This window comes from Vombatus ursinus, unplaced genomic scaffold, assembly GCF_900497805.2.
Source record: "Vombatus ursinus unplaced genomic scaffold, bare-nosed wombat genome assembly UNPS02014926.1, whole genome shotgun sequence".
NCBI lineage: Eukaryota > Metazoa > Chordata > Mammalia > Diprotodontia > Vombatidae > Vombatus > Vombatus ursinus.
Window position 1 is genome coordinate 642530 of NW_020954704.1, and position 14598 is coordinate 657127.

The 14598-nt window shown below is 41.9% G+C and overlaps 2 long non-coding RNA genes across 2 annotated transcripts in view; one reads left to right on the forward strand and one right to left on the reverse strand.

Annotated features, from left to right (window-relative positions):
• LOC114029366 overlaps window positions 1-14598 on the reverse strand; it is a 61336-nt gene that overhangs the window by 30990 nt on the left and 15748 nt on the right. The window lies entirely within an intron of this gene.
• On the forward strand, window positions 490-7970 carry LOC114029367. Its single transcript, XR_003567480.1, has 3 exons — window positions 490-569; window positions 4281-4427; window positions 7890-7970. It is a non-coding gene; the product is annotated as an uncharacterized LOC114029367 (long non-coding RNA).

A 14598-nucleotide genomic window follows, 5' to 3' on the forward strand; every position in this document is an offset into this window, starting at 1 on the left:
CCAGCCAATATTCCTTAAGCCCTTGAGTTGATTAAGTCGCTGGGAAGGCTTAGGGGGACCCTTCCCCCTAGCTTCCAGGGAGCCGCATTCTCTTCTTTCAAGTCTTTAAGACCCCGGGAGGAAGAGAGAAAGTGAAAAGTGCATATCCCCTCGTTAAAAGAGCTTCGGCCCGGGGTTTGGTTGCTTGCTGAACTAGAGTTTCTGGAGGCAGGCAGTAAACAGGAAATGGTTAAGTAAGAGCAGGTGGAGGGGCTCGCTGAGCTTTGGAGTACAGCAGGAAATAGCTGAGTGTCTGAATGGATTCAAAAGAATGTTTCGGCCCCTCCTCCCCCAGCCTCTGGCCCGGACTGCTTAGCCGCCCACACTCCTTCTCAGGAGCTCCTCCTCCCTGCCTTGGCCAGACGCCCCCCCCCCGCCCCCCCCTCCCCACGCCTCCACCTCCCCCCAACGGAGCAAGCCGGGCTCTGAGGCCATCGCCTGCGCCCGGGCCTCTGGGACCTTCCCTCCCCAGGACTGCAGCCTGCTAGGGAAGAGAAGGAGGAAGCGGTGACTCAAAGGGGAAATGGCATGTAAGATTTCTAACCTTCCCGGGACCCGAGTGTGTAGCGCGAGTGGCCCCGAGGTGCATAGCTGCCTTGGGGGCTGTAACCGAGTTCTCAATGGAAGGCCCCCTTTTCACCATTGCCTGCGGCTGGGGCCAGCTGCTAATAGTTCTTTGGAGATTCCTCCGGGGTTCCAGCCTCGGGAATCTTAGATCGAGAGGTGGAAGGACCCTCAGAGGTCATCTGGTACAATTTTACAGGCCCAAGAAGATTCAGAGACATGTCCAAGATCACAAAGATGAGGAATTCAAGCCTGGATCCCTTGATTCTGGGACTTGAGTGCTCTTTCTGCATTCCACAGGCCCAGAGAACTTACACTAAGGAAATTGTTTTAAAAAAATCCACCCACAACTTCACACACACACACACACACACACACACACACACACACTCTCTCACACACACACTCACACATGCCTTTCCTGGAATAAAAGCAGTCGTGATGTCCTTGCATCTTTGTCAGCAGGAGCTAACCATAGGTTCCCCAATTTCTCAGCAGCCAATTATAAAATGTACTTTCTTTTTGCTAGCTGATTTCCTTTGGCTCACACTGCTTGGTGGGGTGTCTCCTGAAATGCAGCAGCTCATTGATCCCTGGGAGGCAACCAGGTGGGAGCTCCCCAGCTGAGGGCCCATTAGGCTGGAGCTGCTTGGATCCTGTGTTGTGTTTGCACAGTGTGTGTCTCTCCCTAGCAAACCTGGAGCAGGTAGCAAGAATTCTTCAGCTGATAATGCTGGACCAGGGCTCCCAGCATGCACTTATGACCACAAAGTGGTGCCAAGAAGTTGTAGCTGTGTCCACTAGTGATCCTGCACCCTAACTTGACAAAGACCTCACAGGCTTGGTCAGGATGGCCTTGAAACCTGGTGTTGTGTGTGTTTATTAGATTCCAGGCCTGTAGATTCTCATACTTCTTTCCTTGACCACAAAGGGTGTTCCCAATGCCATTTATGATGGCTTAAACCACAACTGGGATTCCAACTGCTGCTATCTTGGAGAACAGAGTCCTCTGAGATCCTTAGGGAGTTGTTGTTGTTCAGTCATGCCCAATTTTTTGTGACCCCATTTGGAGTCTTCTTGGTAAAGATATTGGAAAATGGTTTTCCATCTCCTTCTCCAGCATATTTTACAGATGAGGAAACTGAGGCAAACAGGGTTGAGTGACTTGCCCAGGGTCACACAGCTAGTAAGTGTCAGATGCCATATTTGAACTCAGGAAGAGTCTTCCAGACATTCTATCTACAGTGTCACCAAGCTGCCCTATACAAATATGAATTACTCTTATTCTTATCAGTTCTGTTTTTGAGTTTGAGGTCATGACTGGAATATCCAGATAAAGATGTCCAGTAGGAGGTTGGAAATGTTGAGGGAGAGACTGAAGATACAAAGACATAGATAGAAGGGCAAGAATTATTAAGGAAGGGAACCCCTGTCTCTGAGACAGGGAAGGAGAGAATGGGTAAATATGTAAGGATTAGTGACTGGACTTGTGATTTTATTGGTATAGGGAACTCCCTCTACCAATACTAGACCAGGAACTATCTGTAATTCATAGTCTTAGAGTTAGCTGCATAGAGAACAGAGTTTAAGTGACTTGTCCAGCATCACACAGCCAGGATACATCAGAAGTAGGGCTTGACCAGGTGTTCCTGGCTCCCTGGCTTCGGTTCTCTATGCACTACACCATGCTGCTGCCTTTCTGGGGGAATATGTGGGCTTTTCAATGTAGAAAAGAGGAATTGAACTCACAACAGATCACCTCCTCAGTCAGAGGCAAGTTTATCTGCCAGAACCAAGAGTGAGAGGAAGGGTAAAATTTCACACTGGTTGAGGGATAAGGCTCTCTTGGACAATTGCCTGGATAAGGCCATCTAATGACCCAAGAAAGAGGAGAGAATGGATGAAATATGGGTCAGATAGCTCCTCTAACTACTTCTTTGGTGAAAGACGTGAATCAGTATCCTCCCCCTCCTAATTCTAGGATGTTCACTGGACCCTGAAGAGAAGGCCTGTCATTACCTTCTTGTCTTGAAGACCAAATAGAAAGATGGATTCCTGCTAAGGGAGTGCTTTGTATAAAGTGTAGCTAGGGCAGAGGCGTGGGAATGAGAGAAAATCAACTTCATCTCTCTGTACCCAGTTTGCTATTTTGTACCTGCCTTTGGCTCTTGTTCATTCTCATTGTTTCTGACATGTTATTTGCCTGTTCTTACTGAAATGAAAGGCAAATCCATATCTCTACAATATGCTTATGTACATATATACACATATGTGTTACATATGTATATATACATATGTGTTACATATGTACATATATATCATATATGCACATAATTTCAATCATTTCAGTCATGTCTGACTCTTTGTGGCCCCATTTGTGTTTTTGGTTTGTTTGTTTGTTTTTAGTGAGGCAATTGGTGACTTGCCCAGAGTCGCACAGCTAGTGAGGCCAGATTTGAACTCAGGTCCTCCTGACTCCAGGGCCAGTGCTCTCTCCATTGCACCACCTAGCTGCCGCATTTGTGGTTTTCTTGACAAAGATACTGGAGCGGTTTTCCATTTCCTTCTCCAGCTTATTTTACAATTGAGAAAACTGAGGCAAACAGGGTTGAGTTCCTTGCCTAGAGTCACAAAGCTAATAAGTGTCTGAGGCTGGATTTGAACTCATGAAAATTAGTCCTTCTGATTTCAAGTCCAATATTCTATCCACTGTGCCACCTTGCTGCTACATATATCCCAAATAGACACATTTATAGATATACTTATATATTAATATTGATATTCAGTTTGGTATCTGAGCTGGATATCCAGTTCATGCAGAACTTGGCAGCTTATCCACCACTCCTACTGTTGGCAAGTTTAGTGAGATTAGGTTGGGCTCTGTAGCCAATTCATCCTCCCTAGGTGATCACTCTTTAGGTGGTAGCAACCAGGAAAAAGGTGATAATGCACGTCTACACACACATTGGTCAGGGAAACTTGTCAATCTGAAGACTTTGAGACAGAGAGAATGACTACTGTACTCATAAACCCACTTAAAAGATAGGCAAATATAATGTGAGAGGCATTAGAGGTCCTTCCTCTAAATCTCTCTCCCTTTGGTATTCTATAATGCTGAAGCTGCCATCAGTAAAGACCAATTCATTTAGGAACTCGACTGGGTTTGTGATCGAATCAATTTGGGAGTTCCCTCCAATGATGTAAACCCAGGGTGACTCTTGTTCATGTTCTCCCAAAAGTTTGCTTTAGGGGGTCTACCCAACGTATTGGAGGCTTTCCTTGCTTTCTCCTGATGTTTTGAGAATATCAGTGAAACACTTGTCTTCCTGTCATTCCTTGCCCTTTCCCATCTTCTATTCCTATCATTTGATTTCTTGATATACTTTGCTCTTGTTCTTCTTTGGAGTTCCTCCATAGAGTATCCCAAAAGTCTTGGTGCCATTTTAAGTTTTAATAAAAATTTAAGCTATTAAAAGCTTACTCCTGTATAACTCTGGGTCTAGGTGGTTGTCAACGTATACTGGCCATATTATATATGCATATAATTGGGTAAGCTCTATAGAATGTTCATCCAAATATATGTTGAAAATTGAACCATAGACATTCTTCATCTACTTTATCTTTCTTGCGTGGATAGACAAGCCGAATTCTTTTGAGTAATTACAAATCTCTTCCAGGAAGCTTTTCTGGGGTCAGACGTAATCAGAACAATGTCATCTGCAAACAGGAGTGTCTGAAGGACCTTACCATGCACAGCAAATCCAATCTATCTTCAACCTAGATTTGGTCACGGATCTTCTCCATTGCAATGGGACATCATTCTGGTAAGCATATATCTCCCTGTTTTGTGCTTCATCTGGTTTTTCTTATCAGAGGGTTACTAAATAGTGTTATTTATTACATCTTCTAAAGAATCTTGAATGATTGTGATTTATGAATGATACTTGAAAAAGAATATATGAGACAGTGTTTTGTTTTGTAATGAATCAAATGCCTTTCCATAATTAACAAACAATAAGCAAAATGGAAGTTTATATTCTCTAAATCTTTTGGTTAATTGTGAGATTACGATTTCACAAAAGATATGATCTGTTGTTAAATTTTGCTTGTGAAAGCCTGCTTGTACCCTACTAATACTCTCATAGACAATATCCTCAGTGCACATATAGGTGACTAATAAAGATTTGGCATGGATGAGAGAGTAGGCATAAGGATCAGTAGTTATTGATGTGCTCTCAATCATCCATTCTTTTTTTGGTAATCTGGTGTTGTTCAGTCATTTTTCAGTAGTGTCCACCTCCTTGTGACCCCATTTGGGGTTTTCTTGGCAAAGATACTGGAGTGGTTTTCCATTTCCTTATCCAGCTCATTTTACAGATGAGGAAATTGAGGCAAACAGAGTTGAGTGACTTGCCCAGGGTCAAATAGCTAGTAAGTATCTGAGGCTGGATTTGAACTCAGGAAGATGTCTTCCTGATTCCAAGCTCAGTGCTCTATCCACTACATCACCTAACTGCCCACTTTGGAGTAATAAAGCTTAATAAAGAATAAGATCTTTAATACCATCCCCTCCATAAAATGCCATAACCTTCAACATGCTCACAATTATATCATTTCTAGCGCAGATATCCTTTGATTCAATCTGGCTGTTTTTTTCCCATCTTCTTTTTATCTAGACAATTTCTGCCTCCTCTTTAAACACACCTAGGACTGTCATGTCATGTCATGTCACCAAGTATGGTGACTCCACTGTTCTTGGTAGATAAAATAGTTTGTTAAAATGATTTTTGAAAACTTTCTCCATTTTTTTTTCTTTTTTGCCTGAAGACCTCCTTCCACCTACATCTTTGAATGTCTTTGGGATGACTTGGCTTAGTTGGATATCTTACCAAGCTTTCTTTAAACTAGTTGATGATATTGATGTATGAGATGATATTGCTTGTAATCATCCATCATGCTTCTCTGTAAGCTTTTACAAAAGAGCACATAGTCAAACTTGGTGTTGCCTTTGGCAGGAAGTTTGGCAAGTAAGTCAGATGTTTGCTGATGAAGGTGTTTTCTGGGATCTTTTGGTCTCCTTATTGCAGCAATTGATTTTATTCCTTTTGGTAATCTTCCTAAGCACAGTTGTAATGATGTCACTCCCCTGTTCAAAAGCCTTCAGGGACTCCCCATTATCTAAGGAGCTTGGAATAAATTCCACTAGCCTGGCATTCAAAGGTCTCTATAATCTGTCTACCTTTGTGCCATTGCTTAGGTCATCCCTTAATATCTATAGTATGACCTCTGTAAGGTCTTCTCTTACTTCAAGGCCCAACCCTGATGCTGCTTTTCCCAAGAAGTCTTCTTTGATTCACTTGGCAGGAAGTACTCCCTCCCTCCTCAGAGTACTTTGTTGAGACCTGTCTTTTATATTTATTGTATTCTAATTTGTACCGTTCTTATTTGTGTGCTAACGCTTATTTGTTGTAGTTTTTCAGTTGTAACCGTCATGTCCAACTCTGTGACTCCATTTGGGGTTTTCTTGGCAAAGATACTGGAGTGGTTTGCCATTTCCTTCTCCAGTTCATTTTATAGTTGAGGAAACTGAGGCAGAGTTAAGTGACTTGCCCAGGGTCACACAGCTAGTAGGTGTCTAAGGCAGAATTTGAACTCAGGTCTTCTTGACTCCAGGCTGGGTACTCTATTCCCTTTGCCACCTAGCTTCCCCTAGCGCTTTATCTCCCCTAGTAACCTATAAACTACTTGAATGCAGGGATTAGTTGTTATTTCTTTTTAGTTATCTGCAGATCCTAGCATAGTAACTTACAAATAGTGGGGCTTAATAAATATTTATTGAATTGAATTGACTCTAAGAGACTTTTTTCAGTCTTCAGGAACCTTCTATTAAATTAAAACATTCTTAGTAAGGGTAATAGCTTAAGCCCTTATCAGTTAATGCCTTGGTAGGAGTTATTTTTCTAACTCATAGTGAGTACTAAGAGAAATGAGAAAATAGATTACCTGAAAGGGATTCTCATCATTTCCCAGTACTTCCCTTTCTTCTTGCTGGGGAGGACCTCAGGTCTCTGGGGACAAAGAGACCAGGCTTTTGACCAATTGCAAGACTTGGTATTTGGGGAACTGGTGACAAGAAGGGAGGGATATGGGAGAAGTATGGGTAGACAACCAGAAGAAAGAGGACCCTGAAAAGAGGAATGGGAAGACAAATGTTGCTTACTTTACAATTCTTCCTAGCACCAGCCCTGCCCAGTCATCCCCAGCCCAGCCAGCTGGGTAGTCAGCTAACATGGACCATGATTGGGATGGGGAGGGTTCTTGGACTGCACTCATGATCTGGGTCACACCAGCCAGATCTTCACCCAGATTCTGCCTCTGGGCCCTCAGCAGAACCCTCCTCCTACTCTCCTTGCCAGCAACACTGTGCCTCCTATTTAATCTGCAGTTCTCTCCATTGTTAGCCAAGAGCATTCTCTTCTTGCAAACCGCAGCTTGCTTGCCTTCCTGTCCCCTGGCATCTTTCTTCTGTGCCTCCCAATTATCCAATTCTCTTTACAAATTGCCCAGACAGGTTTGGGGGATTATTTCTTTATGGAAACTGAACACAAAAGACAAAGAGATCATCACCCAGTGTGTTTCCAAATCCCTGGGCCTTTATGGGATTCTAACTCCTCAGGCTTTTGCTGTCTTGCAAATAAATAAATAAATAACCCCAAAGGATCTAGGCTATAAGAGAGGACCAAAGTGCCCTGAGTTAACATAAAAGCTCTGCAGATGTGCAGCTGTCTCAAGCCCTGCAGCCTTGAGTAGGAGAAATACCCTGTCTTAAGGTTTCTTTAACTCAAGAGTTCTTAACTTGTGGTCTGTGAATTTCTTGAAAAATATTTTGATGGCTTATTTTAATAAGATTGGTTTCCTTTGTAATCCTGTGTATTTTCTATGCCTTTAAAAATATTTTTCTGAGAAGGGGTCCCAAGACTTCACTAGATAGCCTAAGGGTCCATAATACAGAAAAAAGTTAAGAACCCCAAACTTATCCTTACCTGGTCTCTCTACAACAGAGAGGGTTAGAATAGCTCAGGAGACAACAAAAGGCCCTGGAGGGAAATTGAGCACTGGGGCTCACCTCACCTTCTAGTCTCTTCTTACTTCTCAGATTGCAAGCCCCTAAGGGCCCAGAGAGTACACAGGTCCCACCATGCCAATCAAGGAGGCCCCTGGACAGAAGTCACCAGGTCCTACAATGTAACCAACAATTGCTATAGCTGTAATATTTTGCCTTGTAGTGAGATGGAATAAAAAGGAAAGTGGGATTCATCCCAGTGGCGATCTTGCATGCCAAGCAGCCTTAAGCAGACTTGATGAAGATAATACCAGTAAGAACTCAAAAGGTAGGAGGAAAGAGTATAAGTGATTGCTTACGTGGTCATCGCTGTGTCCTTGTCAATCGATGTCCAATCTAGCTATGCCTCCATTTTCACAAGATACAGATATAAAAAAAAAGAGGTCCTGACCATTCAAGTGTTATTCTTGTGGGGGTATTTTGGATGTGTACCCATGGGAAGTTATCATTCTGACTCATGACATCAGATGTCTTAGCAGGCTGTTTCAGTTTGTCTCTTGGACAGCGGTTAGTAGTGTGCTGTATGTTAAACCAACAGTAGGCCAACATTCTTGGGCTTACAAAATCATTTGTCAGTCTCTGTTGTCTATTAAGCCAAAGGAAATAATTAATGAATAACATACCATATTGTGTAACAGCCATGGGGACGGTTAGTGGGGGGAATGATTCATTTTTAAGGGACACAGAGTAAAACCAGCATTGTTTCCTGTGATATTGGGATCTGCCCCAACCCAGACATCATTTGCACACCTGCCTCAGTGTTACTGAATCAGAAATGTGGGCTATGAGGTGAGGAGAAATGTGACCTTATTGGAACTATGGAGGAGACCCAGTTAAAAGAAAGACATTGTGTAGGAGATTAAATTACCAAAGTCTCAGGTTTACAGAAGGGCTAGGCCAAACAAAAGGGGAGGCGGAGCAGTCCAGGTGAGAGGGGAGTGAATATTGTGTCAACAGAGTGAAAGGAGATGAGTGTTTTGGTTGGGGCCACAAAATGCTTAGAGGGAAAAGATACAAAATGTGATCCTTGGAGTAGATTAGATTTCTCTTCTCTTCTCCTCTCCTCCCCCAAGGAGCTAAGACAGAGGAGAAGAGAAACCAGGAAATGAGTCCCAAGATAAAGACAGACTTTGAAAAGGCCAACACTAGGTTCCTAAATTTCAGCTCCTTCAGTGTCCCAGCACACTGTGGCAAGCTAAAGTAAGACAGCATAAGTTGACAGATAAGTCAACTATTGAGAGGGCATAGTTAAGTTCTGAGCATACAGTGAAGTGGATGCTGGGGAAAGATCCATCTGACTTCCTTAGAACCTCCAAGTCAATAAGTATTCATGGAAAAGTTAAATAGTAAGGATTTAATATCAAAGGAATCTCCTTGAGGGTCAGGGGCTATGTTTTATGTTTCTGTACAGCATGGCACTTACTATAGTGTCTTGCTCAAAATAAGTTGCTCAGTAGAGTTTTGATGGGCAACAAAGGTCCTCAGTTTCTTCATCTGTAAAATAAGCAATTTGGACTAGGTGTTCTCTAAGGTCCCTTGCAGTACTAAGATTATGTACTGTACTTTTAAAGAGAAAAGCACAAAAAAAATATACTGCATTACTAGAAAATAGTTAAGTATCAATTCAGACAAATCATAAATCTAGAATTATAAACACATTAGATTTGGGAATTGAAGGGACTACCTAATTCACAAATCTTATTTATGACAACCTCAAAAGAAGTCTTCTAGTCTCTTTGGAAGACTTGGTTACTTCAGGTGATGGTTTGAGTGGTGAGAAAGGTTTTCACTACATTAAAACAAAAACTGCCTCTCTGTAACTTCCTAGTTCTACCCTCTGGAGCCAGGAAGAACAAATTGAAACCCTCTTCCACATGACAACCCTTCAAATATTTGACTACTGCTATCACATGCCTCCTAAATTGTCTCTTTTCTAAAGGTGACTGAGTCCAGGGTAACTAAGGAAGTGATGGTAAAGAGAAAAGATCAGCAAATGGTATGAGCAAACATTTCTCAAAAGAAGAATTAACAACCACATGAAAGATTACTCCAAATCCCCAATAAGAGAAAGTCATTTGGAAAACAACTCCAGGCTTTTACTTGACACCCAGCAAACTGACAAAGATGACTAAAGGTAGAAATAGTTTTGGAGGGCTACAGAAAGACAGGCACATAAATATATGCTACCATTCTGCCCCACCCCTTTATTCAGAGATATCTCAATAAGGAATATACTCCAAAGAGATCAAAGACAACAAGAAATGTCCCACATACACCAAAATACTTACCAGAGCCCTTTTTGTCATAGCAAAGAACTAAAGATTGTAGAATGGGGAATTGTGATATGTTAATGTAATAGCATATTACTATGCTGTAAGAAATGACAAATATGAAGGATTTAGAGAAGCAAGGGAAGGCATATATGAATTGACACAGAGCAAGATAACCAGAACCAGAAAAACAACGTATGCAATGTCTACCACATGTAAATAGGAACAATAACAACTAAAAAACAAATACTGTCTAAATACAACGATGGTGCTTGGCCCTGGTGAAGAGTTGAGGAAAATACTTCCCACTCTTTGCAGAGGTGGGGAGCTATGGGTGCAGAATACTATTTATATGTAAATGCATATGTGTATGTATGTGTATATACAAATACTATACATATATGTATATATAATATATACTATACATGTGTGTGTGTATATACTATAGACTATATATACACACTTTTATGTATGTATACATATATACATACATATATACATCTACATATATATGTGTATGTATGTGTGTATATATATCTATATATCTATATATATAGTATCTGTACCTCTTACAAACTCTGGAGTCCTTTATCTCTCAACCTCCCATTAGCAATGGCAAGTTGGGTTGCCAGAGGGCAACTCCATCTCTCACTCAGGCTTCTAGGGGTACCCTGAGGTGTTGGGAGTATCTGTTAATAATAATGTTATTGACTCAAGCCTCCATTGCTAGTTAATAGCTCCTCAATATCATTGATACCAGTGATTAATATCCCCAACTAAAGTATAAATGGATCCCTTCAAATGGGAGGGAAGTACATTGTCTACCACTTCAGTCCCTGAGTAGAGTGGGTCATATGTTAAATGGTTGCTATAAAGCCTTCACCCCCCCAAGTCCACTTCTGAATGCAACCTAGTTGATGGACAAGTTACTCCCTCGCTGTAGTGCAAGGTGTGTCAGCTAATGGGTTGATGCAGGGTTGGGACGGCGCTTTACCTGGCTTGGCTGCCGGCAAACTCTGCTATGGACTTTTGACCTTTCAGGATATCACAAGGCTATGTAACAAAGGGGAGAAGATACAAATAGGAGGTTTCCGTCTCAGAAACAAGCTTGCCTAGGAGGCTATGTGGTTTCTGGAGCTCTGGGAGTCATCCTTCACCTCATGGCCACCAGGAAGGAGAGAGGGCAATTTTCTCTTTTTGTTGTTGTTTGGTCGTGAAAATGACTGAAAAGTCATGTCCAGCTCTTTGTGACCCCATTTGGAATTTTCTTGGCAAGGGTACTAGAGTGGTTTGCCATTTCCTTCTCTGGCTCATTTTTACAGTGAGGAAAATGAGGCAAACAGGGTTAAATGACTTGCCTGGGGTCACGCAACTAGGAAGTGTCTGAGGCCACGTTTGAATTCAGGATGAGGATTCTTTTTGACTCCAGGTCTGGCACTCTATCCACTGTACCACCTCTCTGTTGGGGCCTTTTTGTTGTTGTTTTTTTTGTTTTTTTGTTTTTTTTGCTAGGCAGTGGGGTTAAGTAACTTGCCCAGAGTCACACAGTTACTGTCAAGTGTTTGGTCTGAGGCCAGATTTGAACTCAGGTCCTCCTGACTTCAGGGCTGGCGCTCTATCCACTGCACCACCTAGCTGCCCTGGGGCTGTTTTTTGTACTCTTAGTTCTGGCTCGGCAGCTGACCAAGAAGCCTTTTCTATACCCACTGCCTTACCCCTTCTCCCCCACCTTCCACTTTTCAGTAAGTGGATAGTAAATAGTCAAAGAATACCTATGCATGCTCTGAAGCGGAGAGCTGGACCCCTATATTTCATGTCATCACATGTAGTCTTGAAAAGTCACCTGGGTCACCAAGAGGTTAAGGGACTTGCCCAGGATGGCATAGCCAGCCACTAAGTATCAGAGGCTAGATTTCAACCTACGACTTCCTGATTCCAAGGCCAGTTCCCTATGCCTTATCCACTATGGCACACAGATACCTCTTCTAATCCCTTTTTCATGGCTCACTTCTTCCTCTATCTGAAGATAGTTATCAAGTATATCCTGTCTACTCTTTTCCAGGCTGAACATCATCTACTTTCTTCAACCAGTGCTCCTATGATGTGTTCCAAGTCCTCTCACGATCTCGCTTGTTCTCTGAATCATGGCTTTCCCTTTATTTTTGGCACCCCACCCAAAGAAAGTCTGAGGAGGGAGGTAATGAGACTTGAATTTTATATCTCAAATCATCTGTCTGTACCCCAGGGTCTTCTCTAGTGCTTTGGACTTGACTTCTCAACCAAACTCTTCTCACTTGGCCGCCTCTTATTTTTCGACTGGACTCCTCCAGGCCATACGTACTTCTGCCTGCTGTGAGGTACAGGCCCCAACATCACAATCTTCCAAAAAGTTGGAGGATCTTGAAGAGCATAACCATCTGCCTCCCTCAAGGGATCACTCTCCAACCACTGACACTCTGACTCATTCATCATTAGTTAGTATATTTCCACTCCCTTTCACTGTCTCCATCCCAATTATTCTGGACCCCTGACTTCCAATGCACAAGTGCTATTCCCTGTCCCCAGTTTCTTGTTTCCTTGCTCCCATCCCTGCCAATCTAATCTCTACAATGTTTTACTCCAGATCTTATTGTTTCTTCCAGTATGTTCTCTTGAATGCCTGCTCCATAATTAATAAACTTACTTTGTCTTTCTAACTCCTTCCATCTTCTGATACTCGTTGGTTCTCTCCTGATGACATAGCATACCTGTCTACCCTCTGTAATATTGTTTATGCTTTTACTCATACCCCTGACTTACTGGTCATGCTAGAGGAGCTGGAGTGCTATTTGCTTGCCAGTTCCAGATTCTCATTCTATCATCATTTCTCAGATACCTCTCCTCCTTGGTGGTTCATAACATTCAAATTTATCACCCAATCCAGATCCTGATAGCCATTATCTATAGATCTCCAGGACATTCTCCTTCCTCAGTGAGTTCACTGGCTCACAGTCTTTCTCTCCATTATAACTCCTGTCCTCATGATAGAGAACTTCAACATACACATGGATACTTCTTCAAATAACCTAACTTTCCTGTTCCTCCATCTACTCAATTTCCATGCTTCATCCACTTCATGCTCCATTCTGCCTCAGAGAGACAACGAGATGTTCATTCCTTTGGTCTTGCCCAGGGATGAGGTCCCTGCAGCCTCGAGGCCGCATGTGGCCCCATAGGTCCTTAAGTGTGGCCCTTTGACTGAATCCAAACTTAACAGAACAAATCTCCTTAATAAAAGGATTTGTTCTATAAAACTTGGACTCAGTCAAAAGGCTGCACCCAAGGACCTAGAAGGCCACACATGTGGGCTTGAGACCACAAGTTCTCAACGCCTGATCTTGCCAGTCACCCATAAGTGTTCAAATTCTTTGTTCATTAGTTCTGAAATTCCTTTATCTGATCATAATTTTTATCATTCCATTTTACCCTGTGCCTTATAACCGCAAACTGTTTTTTGTCCTCACTGTGACCTCCAATCCCTTTAGCCCTTAGTTTTTGTTTTTTCCCCAGGCCATCACCCCTGCACTGACCACACTCTCTTCCCTTCCCTATCTTAACTCATTGATGTATGTATCTGTTCAACTTTACATTAATCTCTACATTCGAATCCCTGTAGCCAATTGCATCTTGGCAAATCCCAATCTTGGATTATACTAACCATCAGCCTCTTTCACTCTTAGTCATGTATTGCCAAACAGAGCTGAAGAAAATAGTGAAACGATGTTGACAGGGTCAACTACAAATTTGTGTTACATAATCTCCAATGGGCCCTCACTGCAGCAAGACAATCCTTTTATACTTTCTTTTACAATGATTCACTTTCCCACTCACAACAGTGACTGTTCTAAATCTTTTCATTCTTTTTAAAAATATTTTATTTTTTCCAATTACATGTAAAAATAATTTTAACATTTGTTTAAAATTTTTTTTGAGTTCTGAATTCTCTCCCTCTTTCCCCTCTCCCCTTCCTGAGACAGCAAGCAATTTGATATAGGTTATACATGTGTAATCATGCAAAATATTTCCATATTAATTATGTTGTGACAGAAAACACAGAAAAAAAATAAAGAAACTGAATAATAGTATGCTTCAATCCACATTCAGACTTTATTAGTTCTTCCTTGGGAGGCAGATAGCATTTTTCATCAGTACTTTGGAATTGTCTTAGATCATTATTTTGCTCAGAATAGCCGTCAATCACAGTTGATCATCCTTACAATATTGCTATTACTGTGTACCCTGTTTTTCTGGTTCTGTTCACTTCACTCTGTATCAGTCCATGTAAGTCTTTCTAGGTTTTTCTGAAACTGTCCTGCTCATCATTTCTTACATTTCTTAATGGTATTCCATTATAATCATATACAACTTGTTCAGCCATTTCCCAATTGATGGGCATCCCCTCAATTTCCAATTCTTTGCCACCACAAAAATAGCTGCTAGAAATATTTTTGTAGGTCCTTTTAGGTCCTTTTAATTTTTTAAAATCTTGGGGCAGCTAGGTGGTACAGTGGATAGAGCATTGGCCCTGGGTTCAGGAGGACCTGAGTTCAAATCCAGCATCAG